This window comes from Callorhinus ursinus, unplaced genomic scaffold (genome assembly GCF_003265705.2).
Source record: "Callorhinus ursinus isolate GAN/ISIS: 27379988/994484 unplaced genomic scaffold, GSC_fseal_2.0 scaffold1, whole genome shotgun sequence".
NCBI classification, from domain to species: domain Eukaryota; kingdom Metazoa; phylum Chordata; class Mammalia; order Carnivora; family Otariidae; genus Callorhinus; species Callorhinus ursinus.
In genome coordinates, this window is record NW_027397063.1 from 38,788,203 (window position 1) to 38,815,478 (window position 27,276).

General features: G+C 38.5%; 1 protein-coding gene across 2 annotated transcripts in view; it reads left to right on the top strand.

Moving 5' to 3' along the window:
* The window catches only part of CMSS1 (cms1 ribosomal small subunit homolog), a 377,448-nt gene that overhangs the window by 183,016 nt on the left and 167,156 nt on the right, over window positions 1-27,276 (top strand). Inside the window, exon 2 of one of the 2 annotated variants that reach the window (XM_073892655.1) lies at window positions 11,180-11,229. The exons of the other annotated variant lie outside the window; for it this stretch is intronic. The gene's annotated coding sequence lies outside the window, so the exon portion shown is untranslated. The remainder of the gene's footprint in view (window positions 1-11,179; window positions 11,230-27,276) is intronic. 2 annotated transcript variants of the gene reach the window in all.

The window sequence follows — 27,276 nt, forward strand, 5'->3', positions numbered from 1 at the left end:
AAGGAAGGAAGGAAGGAAGGAAGGAAGGAAGGAAGGAAGGAAGGAAGAAAAAGAAAGAAAAAAAGAAAGAGAAGAGAAAAGGAAAAGCAATCAGTCAATATCAGACTCCACCTTCAGAGAGTGACTGGCTCCTAGCAGGGCCCAGGCATCAGTATTTTTTGAAGGTGCCCCAGTTGATTTTAATGTCTAACCAGGATTTGATACACTAAGAGTCAAGACCAGACAACTTTACACTTAGCCTAGAATTTAATTCACAAGACTGTCTCCTTCTTATCCTTGAGGTCTGTACCGAAATGTAACTTTCTCAGTAGGGCTTTACCCATTACCCTGCTGCTCAGAGAATTTACCACAATCTGAAAATAACTTGTGTATTTATGTTTTTCTGGTTTCTTATCTGTCCCTCCTACTAGGTTAGGAACTTCATAAGATATTTATTGGCATCTCCTGTTGAGTGAATGTGAGCTGTAAATCTAATTATATGTGTGACTGCTGCTAGGCTGAGTCAACGGAGGGGAAAAGGGAATTGGAAGAAAGAGTAAAAGCAGGTGAAAGTTTGAAAGCAAGGAATGCTGTATTTAGAAGAGAATTACAGAAAGCCTCAGTAGATGATTCAAGTCAAGACAGTTCTAAATTGCAGTACCACAGATTGCCTTCCCGTAACACTTCTTTACGACAGAGAAACAAAACACCTCTTTATTCACAAAGTAATATATGCTTGTAAAAAATTCAAATAACACTGCTGAAAGTGAAACTTCTAACACTCCCTCCCCCGTACTCCAGGAATAAACCATTGGTTATAATTTAGTGTTTCTCATTTAAAGTATTTTATAATGTGTACACAAATAATATACAGGTGGTTAAAACAGAATTGAACACTTTCAAAAATGTATTTCTCAGTACCTAAGTTGTATGTAAATATGTAGTCAAAGCCCGGAGTTGCCCTATGGCAAGACACCTGTAAGGGTAACTTGATGATTTAGCGCAAACTACATTTTCATAAGATAATCTAGCTACTGAGTGATGAGTTTTTTTAAAGTGTTCAATTTCTTTTGAATCACCCTGTATTTTACATACACAAACTCACACACAGATTCCAAAAATGGATTCTTATTGTACCTACTAATGAATTAGTTGCTTTAGAGGTTAGTTCTCCTCCCAAAATTGAGGCTTAGATTTAAATTGTTTTAAGTGGGGATGCCTAGGTGGCTTGGTCGGTTAGGCGTCTGCTTTCAGCTCAGGTCATGATCCCAGGGTCCTTGGGATCGAGTCCTGCATCCGGCTCCTTGCTCAGCAGGGGGCCTGTTTCTCCCTCTGCCTGCCGCTCCCCCTGCTTGTGTGTGTGTGCTCTCTCTCTGACAAATAAATAAATAAAATCTTTTTTAAAATAAATAAATAAGTTGTTTTAAGTGGTGATAAACTTGGTAGTACCTTCTTATTTTATCACCTTTCAGCTATTTGGAAACATACTAGTTCAGCAGTTAGCAAATTATGCAGGCCAAATCCAACCCTTCACCTGTTTTCATAAATAAATTTTTATTGCAACACAGCTATGCTTATTTGTTCACATAAAACCTATAGCTACTTCTGTGTTGTAAAGGTAGAGTTGAGTAGTTGCAACAGAAACCATATAGTCAGAAAGAAAGAGAGAGAAAGAAAGAAACCATATAGTCCACAAAATCTAAAATGTCTATCATCTGGTTCTCTAGGGAAAAAGTTGGCTGGTTCCTACCCTAGTTGATCAAAGAGATTAAATCATCAGTAAGCAATCAGAACTGAGCCTAGTGTATGAGAATATGTTGATGGTTCTGGGATTTTACACTTCTAGCTAAAGAAAGAGTGGAATGTACTTGTCTGATTGCTTTTAATAGGAAGGAGGTCGGCCAAAGCCTTAGTAAGTGATAGTGGGGGAAGGAGTGGGGAAACATGTTCCATCTAGCTGGATCCCGTTTTCTTGTCAGGCAGGTCACATCTTCTCCCTTTCTATGCTCTCCCCTCCCAAGGAGAACAGTGCTCTTTAAAGATGTGGCCAAGATTTTCAGAATACCTGTAGGTTGAATCCTTTGAATTTAAACCAGTCTGCCTTGTCTTTGCTGCCAAGCTTTATAAATCATTTGGCTGAACAATTAAAGGGCTGGGCCCCTTGTTGAATGCTGCTTCAGGTGCTATGGGGTGAAACCGCCCCCCACCACTCAGCATGCAAGGTGGGGACCCCACACAGTGATGGCTGTGAGAGAAGCACCACAAGGCATTTGGTTTTCATCTCTACTGGGCTTATGTATTCTCCCCCAATCCCAAATTTTGCTGGAAATACCCCTCTCTGGAGATTGCATCACAAATCTTCCAGTGATAGGTCTCTGAGTGTTTGCATTAGTCAGCTTTGGAAAAGTGTGTTGCCATAACAGGTGGAAAGCATTATGACAGGTCAGGCTTGCTGGGGGCCGACCACCTCCTCTTTATATTGGTCTCTAATGAATGCCTCCTTCCTGTGGAACTGGTGTTACGTGAATTCACAAGTTGCTATCTCTTGGGTGTATCATGTACTGACTGGCCCTGAATTTGATTTACAGCATCCCTCTTAAGTTATGAAGTATTTGGAGACTGGGTTGCTCTTCTTCTACCCCTTCTTTCTTTTTTGCATCCCTTGCAACTCCCGGTTGTTTGAACCGTTGCTGCGACTGAAAATAAGTGTTAATGTATTATATCCCAAAGAGCATTTGCTTTTAAGCTTGTCTGATAGACTGTCCTTATAATCTCAGGTGTGAACATTCACATTTTCTAGAAGCACCAGTTCCTACCTTCCACTTTTTCCTTGCTTTCACAAGATTCGTGCACAGCTACACACCCACCTAGTCATTAAGAGTGGGGATGGAAGTAGCCAAAAATTTGAATGATCTATATACCTGAGAACAAAGAAGATTTTGTGTCTGCCTTGTACAACTAAATGTTTATCTGTCCATTGTATCTGTGTGATTGGCCTGAATTTTTAATGATGAAATTGCAGAACTGAGAGGGACCTTGAAGATCATCTAATTGGGTAGATGTAGAAGGGGCCTATAGAGCTAGAGTGACTTGTCCAAAATGATAAAGCCTAGTCCTTTAGACCTTTACGTAGATGGCTTAATCTATAGTTAACACATCCCACCCATAAGACTTCCCCTCTAAAGAGCAATTTAAACAAAGAGAAATTCCAGAAACTTCAGTTTGGGTTCATACTGCTTTCTCTGATGAGTATGTGTGTGTTCTGAGGCTCTCTCTGCTGTCTGTAAATCAGACATTCTTGCTGGATTGCATCAGATTCCAGGCGACATGATTGATGAAGAAAGGGCAGAGGAGAGATGACGTAATGGCTAGTGCAGCATTTACCTGCAAATTATCTCTAGCTGTGTACTGCTTGGTGTCTGTGTGACTCATGTACTGAGGCACTGCCATCCCTGTTATTCAGCACTGTAGCCTCACACTTACCTCACCCTGTGTTTCTCTCCTTTTCTTGCCAAATCTGATTAGAAGCACTTTTGTTTTAAGCCAATGTTTATGAAGCCATAAGTGGACTTTGTACCAATGACCATGTGGAGAAAATAAAAGAATATTAGAACAAGAAAATTCCATACTGGCTTGATCAAATCAACTTGATGTCTCTCTTAACTTACTTCATAGCACCTATTATGTGCCCTCTACTGTCAATGCTGGTAGTTTTCTTCCTTATATGGCTAATTTGTCTCCCAGCTTCAGTTTAACAGCTGACAGCAAACAAACCTATAGCAAGTGCCTGCCTTTATCAGTGACTGTGGCACATGCTTTCACATGCTCTTTTCTCGTAAACCTCAAAGCAGTTACTACTATACCCATTAGAGAGGGAAAGACACTGGCCCAGTTCACTTAGCTAATATGTGTAAGAATTGGGACTGGAATCCTGGTCTCTTGATACCAAATATAGTATTTTTCCACTACATCACAAGTGTCTTTGCTTTATGTACTCAGGGAATTTTTGTGAGAAAAGTGTTCATTTCTCCCAGGTTGATCTTCATACTTGATATTGTATCTGCCTCAGTCCTTTGTTTAACCTTGGGGCACTAGAAGTCAAGAGTATAGGCATATGTGTATTTATTGAACAACAGCCACTCAAGTTGTACGGTAGTGTTGTATCAAATAAACACTAAATTTGCATGAATTCAACTACACCTGCTCAGAAAATGAATATAAAAAGAGAAGGAATCATAATTTACAGGGTACAGACAAGTCTATTCTGGTTATATTCAATGAATCCATAACTAGGAGTGAACCTGAGTTAGGGGCTGTGTGTTGATCTTCCTCAGCCTGTGTCTGTTCCACGTTCCCTCTCAGAGTAAGCATCTTGCCTTGCTCAGTGTTCTCTTTTGTACAACATGTATCCTGTTGTACAAAAGCCAGCTATTCTTTCTTAAATTCAACCAAAGACAGTAATCTGTACCAGTGCTGGAAGAAAAGGCCACCTGGGTTATACCTACTAAGAGATAGTACGTTGTCTTCTAGCATGAGGTGTTCCTAGGGGATTTTCAAGGTAATTTTGGCAGAACTTGATTTTTTTCCTATGAAAAGCCTAAACCCCAAGTAAAGTCCAGCTCCTGTAGATTAACATTGGCTTGCATAAATCAGGCAGGGAACTTTTGTTTAGGTTGAACTGAAACTGTCTCGGGCTCAACAACATTGTATCTATTGGTGGTTAAACATATCTTCCATTTTCTGTTTGTTGTGCCAGGTTGGAAGGTCTAATACCAAGCAGATCAAATACTGTGTCCATAAGAGAATTGTGTTGTTACTGAAACCAAGGGAGGAGAACGAACAGGAGGAAGAGTGTGATGAGATCACCCAAAAGAGTACTAGGGTGAGATAGAGGATTAAGAAAGCCCCATTGAATATAGTCACAGGTGATTTTTGAGAGAATAGTTGTGATCAATCTTTAAGTCAGAAGCAAGACACAAGCTGTTAAACATCATCCTAATATCAAATCAGAGTAGTCAGTAGGATATCATGAATCCAAGAAAGGGGCAGCAGAAAGAAAGGCCTGGGGATTGAGATCTGAGGACAAGGGGTTGGTGACAATAGTACATAAAAAGTAGGATTTGGAGGTTAAAATGAAGAATGAAGAATTCTGGCTTCTGAGCTTGTCTGAGATTCCCCCACTGGTGCTGGTGGAGAAGATCCTGCCTCTGAGGGAATAGAGGCAAGGAGAATTATTGATGTCTTTTGGCAAACAGCTTCTCATATCCTCCCACCCATTCCATATTGGATTTTATGCAGTTGTTACTTTTCTAAGTAGCTAGGTTCTAATTTTCTTGCAATTTGGGAAATCAAGGCTGGTTCTGCAAGGCTGTCATTGGATTGCAGAAGAGAGTGCCAGAAGTCAGCATTTGTAAATGGAAAGCCACTAAAAGTTCAACTGTCATGAATAGAAAAATCAACTCATTCATAATACCAAACCCTCATCATATTCAAGGAAGTGGAGTTAAAACCAAGGCACCTCCCTTTCTTTCCTGTATTTGTGTAGCTAATAGCACCTTGCATTGTTAAAAGTGAAATCCTGTTGGTGATAATTTTCTTTCCCTTAGATTGTTCACTTTGTATTTTTTTTACAATTCTTTTTTTTTAAGATTTTATTTATTTATTCATGAGAGACAGAGGGAGAGAGAAAGAGAGAGAGAAGCAGAGGGAGAAGCAGGCTCCCAAGGAGCAGAGAGCCCGATGCGGGACTCGATCCCAGGACCCTGGGATCATGACCTGAGCCGAAGGCAGACGCTTAACCATCTGAGCCACCCAGGCGCCCTCACTTTGTATTTTTGACTTACTATTCAGTGTGAACTCCAGGAGACTGCTCGACTACTGTCACTAAGAAACAGGCTTTCTTGAAGACGTTGAACCTGGGAAGCTAGGGTGCTCAGATTAGGACAGGATCTCACAGTGGGGCCTCTCTGTCCCCACGGTATGTGTATAAGAATTCCCTTGGATACTTATTAAAAATGTGGGTTCCAAGGCCCCACCTTAGGCCAAATAAATATTAATCCATGATCAAATGTGGCTAAAGAATATGCATATTAATAAGCAACCCTGAGGATTCTTATGAAACCTTAAATGTAAGAGCCACTGGATTAGAAAATGTGTGTATGGTATAATAAACCAAATCCTAGAAAAGTAACAATTTACTAAATCAAATTCTCATCATTCTAAAGTTAAATTTTATTAATATAACTATGGCCAGGCATATATGTTTTAATGAAAATTTATAAGCCTCTTTGAAGCTCTTAGGAGAAAAATATAAAAACAAGGTACATGTAAAATGTTAGCAGTAGTAATAAATTAAACACCCTTGGATGTGAGAAAAAGGAGACTGTTATGAATTCAGAAAGGCTATGTGTTTTGTGAAATTTCTATCATTTCCCAAGAAGGGGAAGAGGGAAAAGGAGGGAAAAACACAGAGAGAAACTTTCCTTGGCTTTGAAGATCCTAATCCTTTGTTCTACTTGCCTCCAAAATACAGCTGCTTCCTACTCATAGTCCCTTTGCACAGGCCAGCTGTATCTCATTCACTGCCACCTCTGCTACTGTTTTTTCAACCCTTGTATACCAGAACAAGAATGAAGAATAGTAGAAAAGAGAAAAGCAAAATGAAATGACATAGATTTGAAGTTTTACAAAAAAGAGGGAGGCAAAGTTACTAGGTTCCAAAAAGACCTAAGGCCATAGGTCAGAAAGCCCTCAGCCATAGCTGTCTGGGTAAAATCATTTGTCATAGTTACCAGCTGTGTGGAATGTAGGTGTATTTAGGAAATTGAGGGGTAGGGGCAGTAAGAGAGACTGGCTCCAGTTCCACTGCCCCTGTTGAAGTAACTTCAGAAACTAACCCAAACTAATCTCTCCCCTAGCTCTCATCTGTTCTTTGGCTCTTATTTAAATTTTTTGTTGTCTTTGAATTGTTTTCTTTGTATAAGTCATTTCTTAAATAATCCCTAAATTTCTTTGTTATTGGCACTGTTATGTACTTCACCAACACCCTGCTTTCCTCCTTCCTCGTAATCATTACTACTACCCACTGAGGGGATAAATCTGAGTCCCACCTTTCACCCCTTTTCATGAGGTGATCATCTGTAGTTTTGTTCCCTAAAAGCTCTTTTAAAAAAATATATTTTCTCTATATAGTCATGGAATCCATCATTCAAATCCCAGACGTTTTAGCTTTACCCTTTTTATATTATTAAAAGTCAGCTTTGGAATGATGAGAATCCAGTTTGTTTATCTTATATCTTCTCTTCCCAAGAAAATTCCAACTTGGGATGCACTCAGCCCTCAGCATTAGTGACTCCTAGAATTTGCTGCTTTAGTTAAGAAATTAAAGCTAAGAGCAAATGTTCCTGACTCTATTCAATCAGATAACCAAATTAATAATTGTACCATGTCAGTCAAAGTAAGCAATCATTCTTTTTTTTTAAAGATTTTTTATTTATTCATTTGTCAGAGAGAGAGAGAGAGCACAAGCAGAGGGAGAAGCAGGCTCCCTGCTGAGCAAGGAGCCCGATGCGGGACTCGATCCCAGGATCCCGGGATCATGACCTGAGCCCAAGGCAGACGCTTAACCGACTGAGCCACCCAGGCGTCCCAATCATTCTTGATACGTAGACCATGATGCATTGTCTTGAACTGTCGGATTACTAAACCCCTGCAAGCTCTTACAATTGAGCTATCTCTACTGTGTATTATAAGGGATTTTTTTTAAAGAAACCTGATTTTGGGGGGCACCTGGGTGGCTCAGTCCGTTAGGCATCTGACTCTTGATTTCAGCTCAGGTCATGATCTGAGGGTGAGATCATGTGATATCAAGCCCTGCATAGGGCTCCATGCTGGGTATGGAGACTGCTTAGGCTTCTCTCTCTCCCTTTCCCTCTGGCTCCCCTCCCCCACCCCTAAAAATGAAAAGTGGTTTTTAAAGTATTTTTCTTTGGTCTTGTTTTGCGTACTCTTAATCCAAAATCTGAGCATATTCATCTTCATAATTCTTTCAGTATTTATCTACTGGCTTTCTTAGTGCCTTAGCTGGTGTTTTTTATATGAGATTTATACCATCATGTGGCCTATAATTTTCCCTGACTTGCTATGTTTCTTGTGTCCTTGGTATTCATTAGCCTGTTGTCAGATGTTTGAAATGGGAAGAAAAGGAAAAATCACCTGTCATTTTCTGTTCCAAAGGCCTTTATTACTTTCTTCTTTTCTCTTCATGACCATTTGAGTCAATGATTTTGAGTCTCTCAGATTTAGCCTTTTTATCTTTTATTTACTGAGATCAGAATATCATATTGCTTAAAATTTTCAATTGACAAGAAGACCATGTAGAACACAGCCCTAGTGGCATGTCCACAAAAGCAATTTTTACCATGTTCACTGATCCATTTTGTATGAAATACAAAATTCTGGAGACCCATGCTTATACATCCCCCACCTCAAAAAGATAGTACAGTGAGAGAAACCAGATGACGAAGGATGCAATAGTCCAGTTAGAAATCAGTAAGAAATCCATTACGTAATGGAGAAGGGAATAAATTAATGATAAAATATACTTTCAGTTGGGTGGCTAAGGCACAGAAAAGCCTAGAATTGGTCCAGAATGTATACAGGTATTGCTATATTTGCAATTCAAGGCCAACCTTCAAAGTGCTTTATATCAGACAAGCACTTCACTGATGGAAGCTAGAGTGTTGTATAGGCAAAATGGGCCTGTTGCTTTGATAGTCATTGTTATAAATTATACTATAGGACTGACAGGAATCGTTGGGAAAGATATATTATCTCAAAAAGATAGATTATCATCTGGTGATAACAGGAAACTGGCAAGAGCTGGCTGCTGACGGAGTAGAGGCAAAAGTCTGTTGGTATCTGTTGGTGAGCAGATTCTCATGGCCTCTCACTCACTGGTTTGTATACCATGGGATTATTAGTTTTCTAGGTAGTGAAGCTCTAATTTTCTTGCAATTTGGGAAACTGAGGCCTCCCTGGCAATTAGGGGTTGGAGTTGGTTTCCCCAGCACAACCTGGCCATGGGACCTATATAAAGAGTGTTGCCCTTCTCATCTACTAAGTTAGCATAATATTTTCCACCTTCTCAATCTTTGTACTAACATAATTACAATAAATCACTGCTGCTCTTGAAGATAATCTCTGTTCTCACATCTGGGTTTAAGTCTTTCAGTAAAGCTGCCTAAGCAGTGGGGAGGAAAGAGCCTTTCCATAAAGTTAAGGTCTTTCCTGATAAAGGTAACTACTCTCCACCCCTGCTTCCCAATTAGATCCCCTGCCAGCAACAGCATAGACTTGAGCCAGTGCCAAATGTTTTAATACCATAAGGACTCACTTGATAAAAGCTGTGCATGGCAAAGAAAAAAAACAGCCAAAGTTCCCAAACTAAAATTTTCCAAGATTTCCATGTGAGATGCAGCCAGGGCACCCTTCATCTAATTGTTACCATGTGTTGCTGCAGTCATTGGTACCCTGCAATTCTCATTCTCTAACACTTCTAGAGATTAGAAATTACAGGAAGTGCTAGCCATTTCAAGATAGAAATTTATTCTAACTGCCAGACTTTGGTCTTTGTCAGAAAGAAGTACAATAGCAAAGACAAGGAACAATTGTGAGACTGATATTGTGATCTTTCCAAATAATTACTGAGTAATTATTAGTCAGTTAGCAGCATTCAGTGTCGAACTTCATTGTTCCGTTAATATTAAACATGTGTTTGCTAGCTTTACTTCCCTTATTGTTATAAATTCTAGATAGGAGAAGGATTGCTATCTTGCTTGGGCACAGAAAGGAAATGCCAACACTAAATAGTTGTTGGTTATCTGCCTAATTGAAGCAAAATGATTTCATAGACCCCTGAGCATAGGAGAGACTGATTAGTGATTAAGAATTACAAAGTACCCAGGCCTTTCAGAAACCTGGAATACCTATATAAATACAGGAAAGAGATATTTTTTCTGTTTGATTGACAGTGATTTTCAGATCTCCTTTATGATAGTTTGAGCTTCAGCATCCACCAGACTTTTACCATAGTTGCTAATGAATAATAACATTGACTGACTTACGGAAGATTCAAAAGGAAAAATGAAAGATCTATGGCTATTAAATATTGAATGTCCCTAAATGAGAATTCAGATTGAGTGCAGGGGCTGTATTAAGCAAGGCCTGTTTCAAGTTGACCACTTAACACTTTGCCTCCTGTTTAAAGAAATTAATGGATTTTAATGAAACCTGCAGTATTACTTAAGAATATATGATTCATCTTCAGTTCAGTTTATTCTCCTGTTGTCCTGAAACAAACTGATAGCTAATATAAATTGCCACATAATTTCTGTGAGGAAGCTAGAGCTCACAATAGTAGTAATAATATTGATAGCATTAAAAGCAAGAACAAGACTGCTTGCCCGTGTTAGCAACCTGAGCAGTCAAAGGCATTAATGGACCATGAAACCTGGAGAGCTGGGGTGACTGTGGGTCAGAGCTAAGGTATATAGGCAAGCACAGTATAGGAGAAACTTTCATCACCTCCACTACACTGAGCCATTTCTCTTGAATAGAGCAAGCTCTTAATTTCCCCTGGTTGTTAATCTGGCACCTTTCATGAATATCAGTGTTCACTTTGGAAAATAAAAAAGCAAACAGCCAAAACATTTAAGTGTTAAGGGGGAAAGAAAATCAACAGAGGAAATTACAGTAGCACTTAATACAGTGGCACCTTTTTCTTGAGTCATGTGAGCTGAAGATATTTGCGAGTTTGCAGCTTTGACAGTCTCTTTAAGACAGTAGCCGGAGGTCTTGGGAAAGTGGTATGCATACACTGCCACCGATTAGCTATGGCCTTTATACACATATGTGTCCACATTTTCAAAACTGGCCTGTTAAAAATATATATGAGAACAAGTGATTTCAAAGTAAATACCACTTCCGTTCCTCATTGCTTTTGCTCCCTGTTTGCCATTTCCTTTCTAACATTAATTACTGTTTCTGAAGGAATTGGTGTTTCCTGCCCTGGTATAGTTTCTGTTTGTTTTGGATCATCCATCCGTTGTTAAGAGAGTTGCCATGTTTTTTTGGAATCTATTATATCAAGAATTGAGGATGATACCAGGTTCTCACTTTCTTCTGTCTCTCTTATTTTTAGGTAAGTCATCTGATTGGAGTGTCATTTCATTTGATGGAATTTTCCATTTGGTAAAGTATTACTTTTTTTTATCAAATGATGTAAACTTTTGTTTTTGTGATTTCTTAGTCTGTATTTTCCCACAACACTGACCTCCATAGTATGTTCTGTCTAGAAGGCAGGGAGTGAGAGTCACAGAATGAGAGAGAGAGAGAGAAAGAGAGAAGGAGGCTTGGGACATAAGGGAAAGGACATGTAACTATATTTATATGTCAAGAAAAACAGTATTGAGAGAAACCTACCTTTTCATAGCTATTTTCATGAATTTTGCCTTTTAGAATTTCAGGAAGTAGAAGAGTTGCTATAGTAGTCCCCCCTTATCTGCAGTTGCACTTTCTGTGGTTTCAGTTCCCTGTTGTCAGCCACAAGTCCAAGAAGACCAAGCAGATGGTCTTCCTCCTGACATACTATCCGAAAGTCAAGGGCAGCCTAACACTACATCATTCACCTCACTTCATCTCATCATGTAGGCATTTTATCATCACACATCATCACAAAAAGAATGAGGATAGTACAGTAAGATATTTTATGAGAGAGACCACATCACATAACTTTTATTACAGTATATTGTTATAATCATCCTATTTTATTATTAGTTATTACTGTTGATCTCTTACTGCGCCTAATTTATAAATTAAACTTTATCATAGGTATGTATGTATGGAGGGAAAAAAGTATATATAGGTTCAGTACTATCCACAATTTCAGACATCCACTGGGACTCTTGGATATTCTTGGTAAGAATATTTTACCCTGTGGATAAGACAGGACTACTGTATATTTAATTATGTTTAGAAAGAATTGGGCTTACTTCAGAGAATCCAACCAAGTAGTGGCTTTCCAGGTGTATTTGGTGAACATCTGACATTCCTCAAAAGGTTGTTCTGCATCTTGGGAAAAGCATATCATCAGAGAGAGCTTTTCTTTTGAATCATTGTTTTAAGTCCTCTGGTATTTGTTCATTTTAAAACACAGTTATTAAATAGAAGCAAAATACACAATTTTAAAAGTACAAAACCGGGATTCTGTGGCACAGAGATGGTACCAGGACTTGTAGTCCATAATAAGAGAAGATTGAAGCCTCCAAGAGTGAGTATAATGAGAGGGACAAAAGGACACGTCATAACATCACACGGCTCTTCCCTGATGTTCTGGATCCTTTCACTAGTAAGAAGAATGTCTGTATTTGGTACACTTTCTGTAAAGGTAGATGAATTATGAATCCTAGCAATTTGTTTTCCCTTGGGGGAATGTTTCTCTTTCCACCGAACCACACACATTGATCTATTGATAGATCTATTGAGTAGAGACTGAAAACTGTACTGCCAGCATCCTGCCTTTCCCAGTGTTTCTTGACTGGAAATCTTGTTTTCTTCTAGAGATTAACTTGATAAAAAGATACAGCTTAAAATACCAAGAGAACCAGTTAGATGCCATATTCCTTTGATTCTGCTATTATGTTATCTCTTCCCTCTCCACAGTTTTAAATGTTTTAAACTAAATGCCTGGTATTCGGAGTTGCAAATCCTGTTGAGACCATGGAACATTGGCATTTGTTGTTGCTGATTGAGAGGCTTGACAGTCCTTGGATATTTGGATGAAACAGTGATAGGATGACATTGGCATTCTGTTCAAAAAGTTTAGTGGCTAAAACAAAGTTCCTTCTAGATCAGAAGGTTATCCCATCTCTACCCAGAGATAGGCTCCACCCGATAGGTCCAAGAGCATACAGAGTGGGGACAATTTCTATTCTGCAAAGCATTCTGCTTCTGGTTGAGTGAATGAGCAGATGGATGACTTTTTAAATGAGAGTTTTAACATTTTAATATTAGAGATATTTTTAAATGAAGAACTTCCCGTTTTAGTAACAATTACCATGTGTTTGGCAACATATAATATTGTAGGGATGCTTTCTCATACTAAGATTCTGATAATTCCCATATTAATGATCATGTAGCTAAATTTTATTTCTTTTAAAAAGAAATAAATTCCCTTTGTGAAGGGAATGGTAAGTGGAAAGCAAGGGATGACTAGTATCCTTTAACTCAAAGTATTCAAAAAACTTAAAAACAAATAAATAAGGGTGTTAGGATTTCTAACACTTTCATCTGTCTTTTTGATTCCAAAAGGATAAAATATCTAAAAATTCTTTCTGCCTTTTATATCTTTACACTAGGAAGGAAATTGGTAGACTTAATGTGTCGTCAACCATTCATAAGTTCTGCTATGTATGAATTATATAAAAATAAATTAATTTCGGGGCGCCTGGGTGGCTCAGTCGTTAAGCGTCTACCTTCAGCTCAGGTCATGATCCCAGGGTTCTGGGATCAAGCCCTCATCGGGCTCCGTGCTCAGCCAGGAGCCTGCCTCTCCCTCCCCCACACCCCCTGCTTGTGTTCCCTCTCTAGCTGTCTCTCTCTCTCTATCAAATAAATAAATAAAATCTTTTTTAAAAAATTATTAATTTCAATGCTGTTTTCTCTTTTTCTTTCCTTAGAATCTCTCTGGTTTTCCCATTAATGTCATTAAAAGCCCAAAACCAAACAAACTATTTTTTGTATTTCCCAAGAAATCAGTTATCCAAAGAAAAGTCCAGCATTCTAGTATTTTATAACTTTGGAGAAAATCAGGGGCTTCTTTTTTTTTTCTTTTTTGTAAGATTTATTTATTTATTTTAGAGAGAGAGCAAGTGGGGATGGGGGAGGGGCAGAGGGAGAGAAAGTCTTAAGCAGACTCCATGGAGCCCGAAGTTGGGCTCGATCTCACAACCTGAGCCAAAACCAAGAGTTAAAAACTTAACTGACTACTCCACCCAGGCACCCCGAAAATCAGGAGCTTTTTGAAAAATACATGTCACTTAGTAAAGGGTAGGAGCATCTAGAAATAAGAATCCTCCCTAATATTATAAAGACTGGGAGAAGTTCTGATGCTTATGGAAGAATTTAGACTCCACCACCCCATGCCAAATTAAGTATTTCATACACTCAATTTAGTTTCAGCTCAGCTAAACTGTCATCAGAAAAGGCAGACACATGTGTTTTCCTCAATTATAAAATGAGTTGATATCAAGACTAAGGCAACAGTGATGGATTGATTTTTGGATCCACTAAGCATATTCTAACAGCAGTCTCATTTCAAGGCCAATAAGTTGTATTAGATAAAGTATGCAGAGAGTGTTTGAAATTAAATTTAATAGAAAATGGAATGACCGTATTTTTTGTTTCTTTTCTAAAATAAGTTTCTTCTAGGTAGTTGAATAGTATTTTTTAAATATTCTCAATCTCAGGTTCATTGCTTCCCGAATTCTCATGATCCTTGAAACTGAATGCTGTGATTATTGAGGTGAAAGTTGCTATAGCTATAACTGACATTACAGAAAAGAAACGGGCTCGTAAATTCTCTGTGCCTCAGTGTCCTCTTCTGTTTGTCTCCACTGGACTGAAGGCCCCATGAATTTAAAGACTGACTGCTTTTGCTCATTTTTATACCTGTCACTGTTGCCATACTGTCTGGTACATAGTAAGTACTCACTTAATACCTGATTAATTAGGGGAAGTACCATCGAATGTAAAATCTCAACCACATGGGAGAGTTGTAAGGGATAATGAGATGATGTGTGAATGTCTATGTGTGTGTATGTACATGTATCCCAAATTCAAGTACTCAAAAATAGTTGTTTTTTAATCTGATTCATGCTAACCCAAATTTACCAAAAACTACCTTTCAAACTAGGATACCCCTGTTAATTTGTTGTGGATGACATCTTATACCTGATTTGAGAGCCAGAGTTGTTTATATCCTTTAGTCCCTCCCTATTATTGATCAGGATATATGTGTGTATGTATACACACACACACACACACACACAGGGATGTATATAAGGCAACTAATTACAACTCAGAAATTGTTTGAACATGACATGAGAATAAAGGGAATAAATTAAAATAGGCTGATACTTCCCTTTCTTGATTCTAAGGTTTCTTCCAAATAATACCTCCCTTTGATATTTCCAGATACACTAACAAGGTTTTATAGCCCAGTTTGCTTTCTCTTAATCTGTGAGAACCCTAACACCTCAGGCCAGTCATTATATGATTTTTTTAACATAGTTAATTTACTCCAAATATATCACAAAAACTGATCACTTTGATTAAGAAGTGCCACCTAGGGGAGCCTGGGTGACCCTGTTAAGCATCCAACTCTTGATATCAGCTCAGGTCATGATCTCAGAGTCATGAGATTGAGCGCGCCCCACTCCTCCCCTGGGGTCAGGCTCTGCACTTCGTGGGAAGTCTGCCTGAGATTCTCTCTCCCTCTGCCCACCCCTAACATGCACATGCTCTCTCTCTCCCAAATAAATAAATAAATAAATAAATAAATAAATAAAATCTTTTTTAAAAAAAGGAAGTGCCACCTATACTCATCTTTTTTAAAAAGATTTACTTACTTACCTGAGAGAGAGACAGAGAGCAGTGGGGAGGGGCAGAGGGAGAGAGAGGGTCTCAAGCAGACTTGTACTGAGTGCAGAGCAGGATGCGGGGCTTGATCCCATGACCCGGAGACCATGAGCCAAAACCAAGAGTCAGATGCTGAACAACTGTGCTACCCAGGCGCCCCAATATACTCATTTTTTTGATACATTGACAGTCTCCCAACCAGCTTCAGTTTAGATTTGTTTTCTGATCTTGTTTCTTATTTTGATCTTGAAGTCTACTTTGCACTTTCTACCAATGTCTTGTTTTATGGAAAACACTGTTTTCCATATACCCCTGGTGATCAAGAATCACTAATATGAGGGCTGATATGATACTTATTCAGTACTGTCCATTTCCATAAATATGTATTAAATGCCTAGTGTGTGGGCATTCTGGGTTGTGATTCAACAACAGACAACATGAGTCATAACCATTTGTGAGTTGTAAAATCAAAATCAGAGGTTCTCCCTGTGTTCTAGAATTCAGTCCTCAGAACTAAAAGGATGAGAGTGAGAGACATAGCCTTTGAAAACCCTGTTATGGTGCCCATCAATGTTTCCCAATGTGTATTCTGTGGAACACCAATTCTGAGGGATGTACTATCAAAAGTCAAATAAGTTTAAGAAAAATAGCAATCAATATTCTTTTAAAAAAAAACTTATTTATTTTAGAGAGAGAAAGCATGAAATGAGCAGGTGGGGCAGCGGGAGAGGGAGAGAGAAAAGCAGACTCCACACTGAGCACGGGGCTCATTCTTATAACCCTGAGATCATGACCTGAGCCAAAATCAAGAATCAGTCACTTAACCAATTGTGCCACCCAGGTGCCCCGATAGCACTCAGTATTCTTGAAGAACCACAGTACAAATATACTCTGGTAAAAGCTCTAGAATATCCTACACAAAGAAACAAGTTTAGCTTTGCTTAACTAACTTAATTCAAAATACACTTTAGAGAAAACTAAGAACAGTAATAACATCTTTAGAAGGTTATAGTTCACTCATTTTATTGTTTTTAATTGTATATCCATTTCTCTTTCTAGACTCTGTGAAATTAAGAATTCTTAATCATTCTCTTCTATTCTTCCTCTATGCCATCCCCAACCCCTGATAAGAAAGATGTATGGAAGAAAGAAGGGGAAATAGGAAGGAAGGAAAAGAAGTGTGTGTGTGTGTGTGTGTGTGTGTGTGTGTGTGTGTGTGTGTATTATCTGTCTTGGTTATTTGTCTATACAGTACTGTTGTGTAGTCCTTATGTATTTTAAAACTTTATACCAATATGAGAAAATGTGTTAATATTTATAGCAAGTTTATTAAATTATGTTACATTATGTAATTAAATACACAAGATTTTTGATTCTATAACAAGTGAAAATGATTACTTGAGAAAGTAAGTATGGCCTATAGTTAGTGGAGTTAAAATCTGTATTGGAAGAACTTTTTTATTTTACTTTAAATTATATATGTAAATTGATATTTTTTCTGTATTTCCACATTAATTATTAAGTTTCAGAGTTTAAAAATTACACTCAGAAAAGTAAGTTATGAAAATATTTGTCCTATAGGAAAACCTCCACTCTTTAGAATCTTTGAATGGTGATTTTAGATAATAAAATTTTCTCAGCACTTGGAGGCTGTCCCCCCAATACCATCATAAGCTCCAAAACTTTAAAAATATATATTAGGTGAGGGCGCCTGGGTGGCTCAGTTGGTTAAGCGACTGCCTTCGACTCAGGTCATGGTCCTGGAGTCCCTGGATCGAGTCCCACATCCAGCTCCCTGCTCAGCGGGGAGTCTGCTTCTCCCTCTGACCCTCCCCCCTCTCATGTGCTCTCTCTCTCATTCTCTCTCTCTCTCTCTCATAATCTCTCTCTCTAAAATATATATATAAAATTATAAATATATATATATATATATATATATATATATATTAGGTGAAAATTTTTCTAAAATATTTCCATTTCTTGGGTGCCTGGGTGGCTCAGTTGGTTAAGCAGCTGCCTTCGGCTCAGCTCATGATCCTGGAGTCTCAGGATCGAGTCCCACATTGGGCTCCCTGCTCAGCAGATCCTGCTTCTCTCTCTCTCCCCTTGCTTGTGTGTGCGTGCTCACTCTCTCTCTCTCTCTCTATCTCTCAGAAAAATAAAATCTTTTTTAAAAAATATTAAAAATAAATAAATAAAATATTTCCATTTCTTTTCTTTAAAAGGACATATGTTGACCATAATTTAAACTTTTTTCAGTGACCCAAGGTCATCATTCAGTTCACTTCATTTCAGCAAGTATTTATTTAGTACATCCTGTATATGATGATCCTCCCAGGCCCTTTTGGATACTTCAGTCTGTTTACCACTGTACTAAACAGCTGCTGAATGCTGTGTTCGGGACTCTTGAGTCAGCTTTTTATAGTTTTTCTGATTCCCTTCCCCTGCTGTGAAGACTGGCAGACTCCTTTGAGGGTGCCCTGCTCAACCTCCCTCCCAGATGTGATGCTTCTGATCTTCTGGGAGCAGGAAGCTAAAATAACCAGCCCTATGGATATGCATTCAAATAAGAAAAGCACACTAGGAAGCTCTTTAATATGTGAAGTACATGAAATTTGTACAATTTTGGCTGTTCAAGAGTCCTTTTTATCCATTTGCTTGTTTCTGAAATCTCTTGAATTGTCCTAACATTTTAGATATGTGAAATGTTGCTATAAACTTATCAAGCATATATTTCCTTTATCCCTTTTCTTAATAGTTCTTCTTGAAGCAGATTCACATTTTATAACACCACAATCTGTGTTATCCACTGACCAAGTGAGAATTAGTTGTGTCTAAAATACTAATCAGAAATTTCTATCTAATTACAGTCCACAGCTTCCTTATGAACCATTTTATATTTGCCTGAGACTTGGTTTGATTTCGGCCTATAATGGGTTTTTATTAGTTTTTTAGTTTTTCAAATTCACAGTGTGTGTGTGTGTGTGTGTGTGTGTGTGTGTATACACACCATATGGTATATTACAGTGCGTAAATATATATATATATCATAAAATTCTTTTTTTTCAAGTTTTTATTTAAATTCTAGTTAATATATATGGTAAAATTGGTTTCATACCATAAAATTCTTAATAAAGACTTCTATAGCAGGCTCATTTTTATTTTCTCCTTTGTCAAAATGATGTATCCTAAAAATGTCTTATCACTAAAAATCAGTATTTACAAAATATTTGTTAAATTATATGGCTCTAGGGCACCTGGGTGGCTCAGTTGGTTAAGCAACTGCCTTCAGCTCAGGTCATGATCCTGGAGTCCCGGTATCGAGTCCCACATCAGGCTCCCTGCTCTGCGGGGAGTCTGCTTCTCCCTCTGACCCTCTTCCCTCTCGTGCTCTCTATCTCTCATTCTCTCTCTCTCAAATAAATAATAAAATAAAATCTTTAAAAAAAAATTTATATGGCTCTATCTAACTTTCAATTTAGCCAAAAATAAATTGAGTGCTGGAGAGAAGTGTGAGACAGTGTGTACATTACACAGACCTGCAAGAATTAATGTGTTAGAACAGTAAAACTAGATGACGTTTTTAGCACCTCCCAATGACCATGTTAATCATACATGTACTACAGTTACCTCTCCCATTATTAGTAACTGTTAGTTAGCTCATCACATCCTTTCAACCCTGTGTGCTATTTATGTTTTCTAAATCTACCTGTCACCACCTTACCAAATAAGAACAAGAAGAAGCACCATAGTAACCAAAGAATGAAATTCCTCTGTAAGTACTTTGTATTACCAGCAGCATTTATACTGAGATCTTTTTTGAAGAGTCAGTTAATGAAGAAACTTGAGAATCCTTGGGTTATCTGCCATTGAAAGTTAAACTGTGGTATTTTGGTCTCCTTAAAGGCAGTAGCAGATCTTTTTTTCTCTAAAACTATTTCTAGAATTCTAGGGTATAGCTATTGACTATCTTTCCATCCCTTTTCTATTTAAAAAGTCCTCTATTTTAAAACTATATATAAATGTAAGCTGATGTTTGTTTTCATAAGAGTGTGATTCACTCTGTAATCTTTCTTTCAAGCTGTTATCACAACATTAAGGAGTAAGAACTTTCCTTATATTGTCATCTAACTTCATGGCTTACTTTCATTTGATTTTCTTTTTTTTATTCACTTGGAATTTATGGAAGAGAATTCTGGAAAGCTGCAGTGGTTCTTTGTTTTTTAGAGGAAGTGGCTATCATGAGATTGAGGGCAGGAGTATGGAATAAGGAAACTGGCTTGAAACCTCTATATATTATATACAATTTTTTTTTCTGAGTAGTATCTCTGATTCAGTAATCACCCTGGGTATTAGCCATGCAAGTTTTCTTATTCTCTGGAAAGTTTTATTGTAATCAAGAATTTTGCTAGCGTATCATATACCTTGTAATTTTATTTTCTAAAATTATGTGGCATTTAATGTCTTCATTTCCGTGCACCCTTTTAAAACCCTTGTATCTTCATTTATTTTATTACTCCCACACTATTTCATATTATTCTTTGCAATTCACTTTGCTATTCTGCAGATAAATCATTTGCAGATTTCCTAAAAGCTGGATTCTCTCACTTATGCTCTAGTGCTGTGGTTTTTTGGTAGAAGACAAGTTTACAGCCAGAAGCTATAAGTTCCCCCAAGTTCAAAATCTATACAAGTTTACACAAGAAAACCAAAATTTTCCTTCTGTAATCACTGAACTTCCAAGAGAAGATAGATGCCACCGGCACAGAAACAGAATCAATCCATTAGGCTCTGGGTATTTTGAAGGTCTGAAATAGATCATGTGAGACCCAGCATTACTTTGGCTATTATTTGAGGGCTACAGATAGGGTGGTATCTTTTGCCAAGACCTAAAAGACATAGGGGCGCCTGGGTGGCTCGGTCGGTTGAGTGCCTTCAGCTCCGGTCATGATCCTGGAGCCCAGGGATCCCCAGGGATCTAGCTGCATCAGGCTCCCTGCTCAGCAGGGAGTATGCTTCTTCCTCTCCCACTCCCCCTGCTCATGCTCTCTCTCTCTCTCTCTCTCTCTCTCTCAAATAAATAAATAAAATCTAAAAAAAAAAGACATAAAAGACATAAAAATATAAATTAAGAAGAAGGTAACCTTTCCTCTTTTTTTTTTAAGATTTATTTATTTATTTGAGAGAGGGAGAGAGAGTGAGCTGGGAGACGGGGAGAGGGAGAAGGAGAGAGAATTCGCAAGCAGTCTCCCGGCTGAGCACAGAGACTGAAGCAGTGTTAGATCCCAGGACCCTGAGATCGTGACCTGAGCTGAAACTAAGAGTCAGCCGCTCAACCAGCTGAGCTACCCAGACACCCCAGGAAGGTAGCCTTTCTGACCCTCCTCTCACCAGAAGGAATAGCAGGTTAAAAATTAATAATGACTGATAACATTTTTTCAAATAGTCTTAATTTTTTTAATCATTTAACTTTAATGATTTAAAATTTAAAGTTTACCAAACCAGTAAACATACTGCTATATACTTATTAATAAGAGCTATTTTAGGGGAGCCTCCTGGCTCAGTCAGTAGAGCATGTAACACTTGATCTCGAGGTCATAAGTTCGAGCCCCACATTGGGTGTAGAGATTACTTACAAGAAAATAACATTTTTTTAAAGGGGGGGAACTATTTTATTTGAAAATAATGAATAATTTTGATCTTTCTTCATTGCCTAGACCTCAAATCCCAAAGCAGGTTTCCCCAGTTTACTCTTCTCACCTAGAAAAGTGGAGAACATAGTCATTCCATGCTGTTCTAGGCATCAAATAAACCTGTTAAAAGCACTTGAGTTCCTAGTGACACACTCTAGAACTCTCATTATACATAATAAGCTCATTCTTTGGAGTTGCTGAAACATGAGACTTAGATTTTTGTGTCCTCAACTATGTTCTTCTTGGTCCATTGTTTGCTTCCAACTTAGGCATCTTTACCACCTTTACTCCAAGAATTAAGCTAATGGTATACAGGATTATGCGAAAAGCTCCAGGAGAGAAGGAACTCTTCCCCAAATTTCAGAATTGCCTCATTGGAGAGAAAATTTCTATAACATTTTGTTTTATTCAGAGAATCTAAGTGTCAGAAAGAACAAAGAGGCAGGAGAGGAGCTATCTTGAGCTCTTGAGTTTGAAGCAAGATCTGCATTATGACCCCATTTAGAAAAGTACTGGCCCTCCATAAAGCAGTGCTTTGAACAAATTAGTAAATTTTATATCAAGTATCTTGGCTGCTAGTATTTTTTAAATCTCAGAATAGACATGAAGATAATCCAATAGAAACTATGATTTTCAGTTTAAAGAATGATACTTTATGAAACCCTGATCTTTTTAATGGAGAAGGAAGAATAGCTTGGTTGCTGGATCTGTGTGTGTGTGTGCGTGCGCACATGGGTATCTGAGAGAGAGAATGAAAGGGAGAGAGGAAACACAAGACAAACATAGTTATACTAATCTTCTTTTTCCACAAGGAATTTGTAATAGCTTGGAAACAAAACATATAATAAAATTCACATAGGGATTTTAAATAAAAATAGGAAGGCCGGGGCAAAAGAATGGTATTAGAATAAGTTTGGATCTCTCAGGAATCCTACAGATCTTTTGATTCAGGTGCAGTAGCAGTAGCATTAAGAGTAGTGTCAAGCACAGTTCTGTTTTAAGAAAAGAGCAGATCTTCCTTTTGTCCTCCCATCCATTGCCAGCCCGTATTGAACCAGTGCAGCAAGTCTATTGTCAGCCCTTGGGCTTTACATGGCCTGCGCGGTCATTCTAGTTTGCCTGGCTTTGCCTGCATGCTTATGGCATGGCTCTGCCACTGTTCATTCCACTGCTTTGGAAAAACCTGTATATTCAACAGTTGCACATCCCATGAGAGGAATAGCATTGAGCATGATTTTAGAAACCCGCATATGCATTTTATATTGGGGCTTGAGTATCCAAGAGGCCATCAAATTATCATTGTCAGTTTATTATTCTCTTGAATTTACAAGTGCTTCTAGTATGGACTCAGGTGAGGGACACCCAGAAACTGGCTAAGCAAAGGTGAAAGGAAAGTGAAAGAATTTCCATTCTGTCTGACTCAGGATAATAGGTATAAAACCTGAAGATATTTTTCTTAAGTGTTCATCATTTATTTCCATCATTTGTTCCCATTGTTATTTTCCCCTGCGCAGTTATTACTTGCATTTCTTTAGAGATATTAGCGTGTAAGCCTGAAGAAGCAGAGAATTGAGGGTGCTCCACCAGAGTCTGAGAAAATTCAAAGTTTTGGACTGAGGTCCCACCTCTGAGCTCATGCTTTTTCATTACACTGTATTTGGCTGAAGATCGGCTACTAGATGCACTGTAACCATTGCAAAGACAGTGTAATCTCTTGCTTCCTAGACTTTCACTGGTATTTTTGCCTGTTGTTAGAGTAGCCACACTTTCCATGAGTTTTGGGTGTTTTAGCCATATAGGAAAAAGAGAGCAGGGGGAAAGAAAAGAATTGGTGGTAGAGAGATGGCGCCTGAAAATGGAAAGGTCACAGATGAAAGTGGAGTATGTGTTACCTTCTGACTCAGGCCAGGTGGTTGGGTGTAGATGTCATGTATGTCCCAGTGCAGTCACCCTTGCAGTGGTAATTCTCTCGGCTTAGCCACCACGGAGTATTGTTCCTTGTTTTTCTATAGTGCTTGTCAAAATGCTATGACAACTGGCTGGTTTTATGAAAACAGAGACTGGCTCTCAAGAGACAGTGTGTCTGAAAGTCAAACATGGATGGCAGCCATTGGCACGCGAAGGAGTCAGAAACCACAGATTGTTTTCTCGTTGGATGAACAGCTTAAAGCAACGTAAAGTTAATTGAAGAATTCCTTGAAAGTGAAGTCAGACTAAAAGAAATGCTCTAAGTCTATAATTTACTAAATGTGAAAGATCTGTAAGTGGTAGTGAGACTAAAAGAGTTTGGGGGGGAAAAAGCATTTTTATAAATAGATCTGGCTTCTATTATTGCCTAGGCAGTTTTAATTATTTGCTCTAATAATGTAGATCTGCAGAAGAATCTTTAATTAGGTAAAACTTGATTTATAGAGTTGGCCTCATATAAACCATGAGGTAATGGTGTGCTGCAGAAAATTACAGGCCTGGTCTTGCCATCGAAAACTATTATTTCTACCTAGGACTACTCGTGCTCTGCATGTCTTACTTTCACGAAACCAGAGCATCCTGTGTTCTCATTCTCAACGTCCTTTGCCCAGGTAAATTCAACATATACTATTACTCATTAAGTAATTTATCAAATATACATATGAAAAAACTGAGGAGGCAGAATTTAACTACTAACTCTAGTAGTTAAAGAAATTTTACTTCTTTGAGAGCTTAGAAACCAACCTGTGATCCAGAAATGGATTCATTCTCCTTTCAACTGGCAGACTGGCAGGGACATACGAGACTGTCAAAAGTGATATCTGTGTGTCTGTCTACCTGTCCTTCCCACAAACCTAATGCCATCCTCCACTTTCCCTCTCCTTCCCTAGCCTCTTCCTGGGAATTTCTTTCAGTGTCATCAATGCCTGTTTCATCTGGCTTTAAATAAGAGCAGGGGGCCTCTACAACATTTCACTCTGGTTCTTACTTCTCTCCCATTGCAGTAGAAGCCTTGATGTAAGGCCAAGGCCTTTTCTTTGATTATAGGTCTGCTGATTATAATTTCCTAACATTTTTCCTGCATTAATTATACCTTAATGATTACATTTTCATGGTTCCCCAGTTCAATTTTGTTAAAGTAGAATAAGATTTAAGAAGGAATCCTTCTAGATTTTAACAATTTATTTTCTATTCTTTTAGATTTATCTAACCCATATCTGCCTTGATAGCTATTTTAAATGATATGCCTTCATCAAGTCTTCTCAAAGTGTTCAGTGTTTTTGCATAAAAACAACTCCTGCCTTCACTGTCATATTTCATCACTTTACATAATATTTGATTAAATTCTGTAATTACAATAACAAGTCCAACAGGCATAAACAGGTTTGGGAACAAATGTAATTGTTCAAACAGTTGGAAGAAGTGCATGGGGCATACGAGAGAATAGCCTTCTGGCCTCCAGGATTCAGTATGTGTGGCCTCAGTCCTGAGTTAAACAAAGGGACAGAACTGGGTAAGTGGAGCCCAGTTATGAGAACTTCTGAATCTGTACTCTCCACATTTTCTTCATTTTACAGGTGAGACCCAAGGTGGTTACATGATTTGCCCAAGGTTGTCAAACTAGTTGGTAGCCAACCTGGGTGTCCTGAGTCTCAAGCCAGAGTTTTCCCATGGTACCAGAGAAGGACTGATACCCTGACCCTTTGTGAATGCAGGTTTATAGAGTGTACTTTGATTTACTACCACAAAGTATCTGTCTTGATGCTTACTTTACCCATAGTTTTTATGTTACTAATTAACAAACATTTTTCTTTAAATTCTTCTTGATATCAAAGCTAAGCCTTCTTTATTATAGGGAGTTAATCCAGGTCATGAAATTTATCACTTTTTTCTTTAAATGACCATAGTAAGAGAGAGAGACTAAATGGAAGAATTTTTCAGTAGGGCTTGTCCCATACTGTTCATAGCTACCCTTGTCCATCTAAAAGCAAATTTTTAAAGGGTGTAGGCCTCAGGGGCACCTGGGTGGCTCGGTATGTTAAACATCTGCCTTTGGCTCAGGTCATGGTCCCAGGGTCCTGGGATGGAGCCCCACGTCAGGCTCCCTGCTCAGTGGGAAGCCTGCTTCTCCTTCTCCCTCTGCTGCTCCCCCTGCTTGTGCTCTCTCGCTCGCTCTCTCTCTGCTAAATAAATAAATAAAATCTTAAAAAAAAAAAAATTTAAGAGTGTAGGCCTCAGACAAAGCTGCTTGCGGCAGCACTGTAATTACGGTTTATATTTATATGATCTCTTTCACGACCCAATATGTGCTGACTTTCCTAATATCAAATTGGAAAGACTTTTTTTTTAATTACTTTCCTTTTCCTATCCCTTTCTTCCAGTGCTTACCTCTTGCCCCACCCCCTTTCAGAAAAGATTTGGTATTCCCTAGAGTCAAAATGTACCTACAACTGGGCAGTTAAAAATAAAATCAAAACCAGTAGGATGAATATGAAGGAAGGGGGAAAATGCTGTACTCAGATCCTGGGGTAAAATGGTTTTGTTATTATTGAACATTGTATTTAACTGAACTTCCTCATACACAAAACAAAACAAGACACTTGGGTGTACGTTATTTTTATTTGCTGAAGGGAAACATATCAGGTCTTCCACAGGGACGTTATTACAAAGCACTTCATTCTAAGCCAATGACCCTTATATAAATGAAGCTGAATAACCACCTAGAGCAGGGTATTTGTTCACACATTTGATCTGGAGAAACCATACTATAGTCCAACTCCATCCTTTTTTGATGGGGAACAGAAGCCCAAAGAAGATAAGTAATTTGCCAGTCAACAGGCTTGTTGCTGCTATTACCAGCCTGGAGCCACTGTCCCTTCGTACCGACCAGGGTCTCAGAGCACTGTTGTTTAGAAATAATGGGTATAGTGAGATCAGGTCCAGTCCAGATATGGTCCGATACCATATCTCATTATTGGGCAGTGGGGACATGGGCTGTCAAATGAGTGGGATTTAGACTTGATGAAGTCAGAATACGCAGAAGAGAGTTTTTTTTCTTCAGGGGCTTCTCTTTTCACTGAGAAGGAAGACACAGGGTGGACCTCTGTCACGGGTTGTTGTCAAATCACTATGGAGGAGAAAACTAGAATAATGGGTGTTCTTTTTATACCTGTTTTAAAATAAATACTTTGTCGAAACTTCCTTTCGTCAGAATTTATGGCAAGGTATGTTGTATTGTAAGACAGTGAATTTATGAAAGAACTTCGGGCAGCGGTCTCAAAACAAGCTATAAGCCAGCTGTTTATTACCTGAAAGTCCAGGTATAAGACAACAGGGAGAGTGCTCCAAAGGGGGCAGCTGCTTTCCAGCTCCAGCTGATTTTTGTCTTGTGAAAAATACAGGTATACATTTGACCATATCTTCTAGTGTTTTGAGAGAAGCTGGAAGTCTGGATTATTAAGTCTCCTGATTTTAAATGCTGACAACTTCCTTCTTACACATGCTCAAGCCAGAAACCTTGGAGTTGTCCTTGACTCCTCTCTTCCTTTCAAAACCTACATCTAATCTATCTGGAAATCCTGTTGGGTCTACCCTCAATATATATTCAGAATCTGATCACTTCTTACAGATGACTGTTGCACTACTATAGTCCAAACTACCATTATCTCTTTCCAGGATTACTGCAATTGCCTCCCAATTGGTCTCCCTTCTATGCTCTCTTTCCTGTAGTCAGAGGGATATTATTGAAGCATTAAGTCAGATCATGTTGCTCCTCTTCTCACAACCATCCAAAGGCTTCCCATCTCACTTAGCAAAATCCAAAGTCCTCCCAATGCTCCATGAGGCTCTCTGACCTCATCTTTGCAGCCGCAGTGGCCTCCTGTCTTTTCCTCGGATACACCTGCTCATTTCTTCATCATGACCTTTGCCTTTGCTCTTC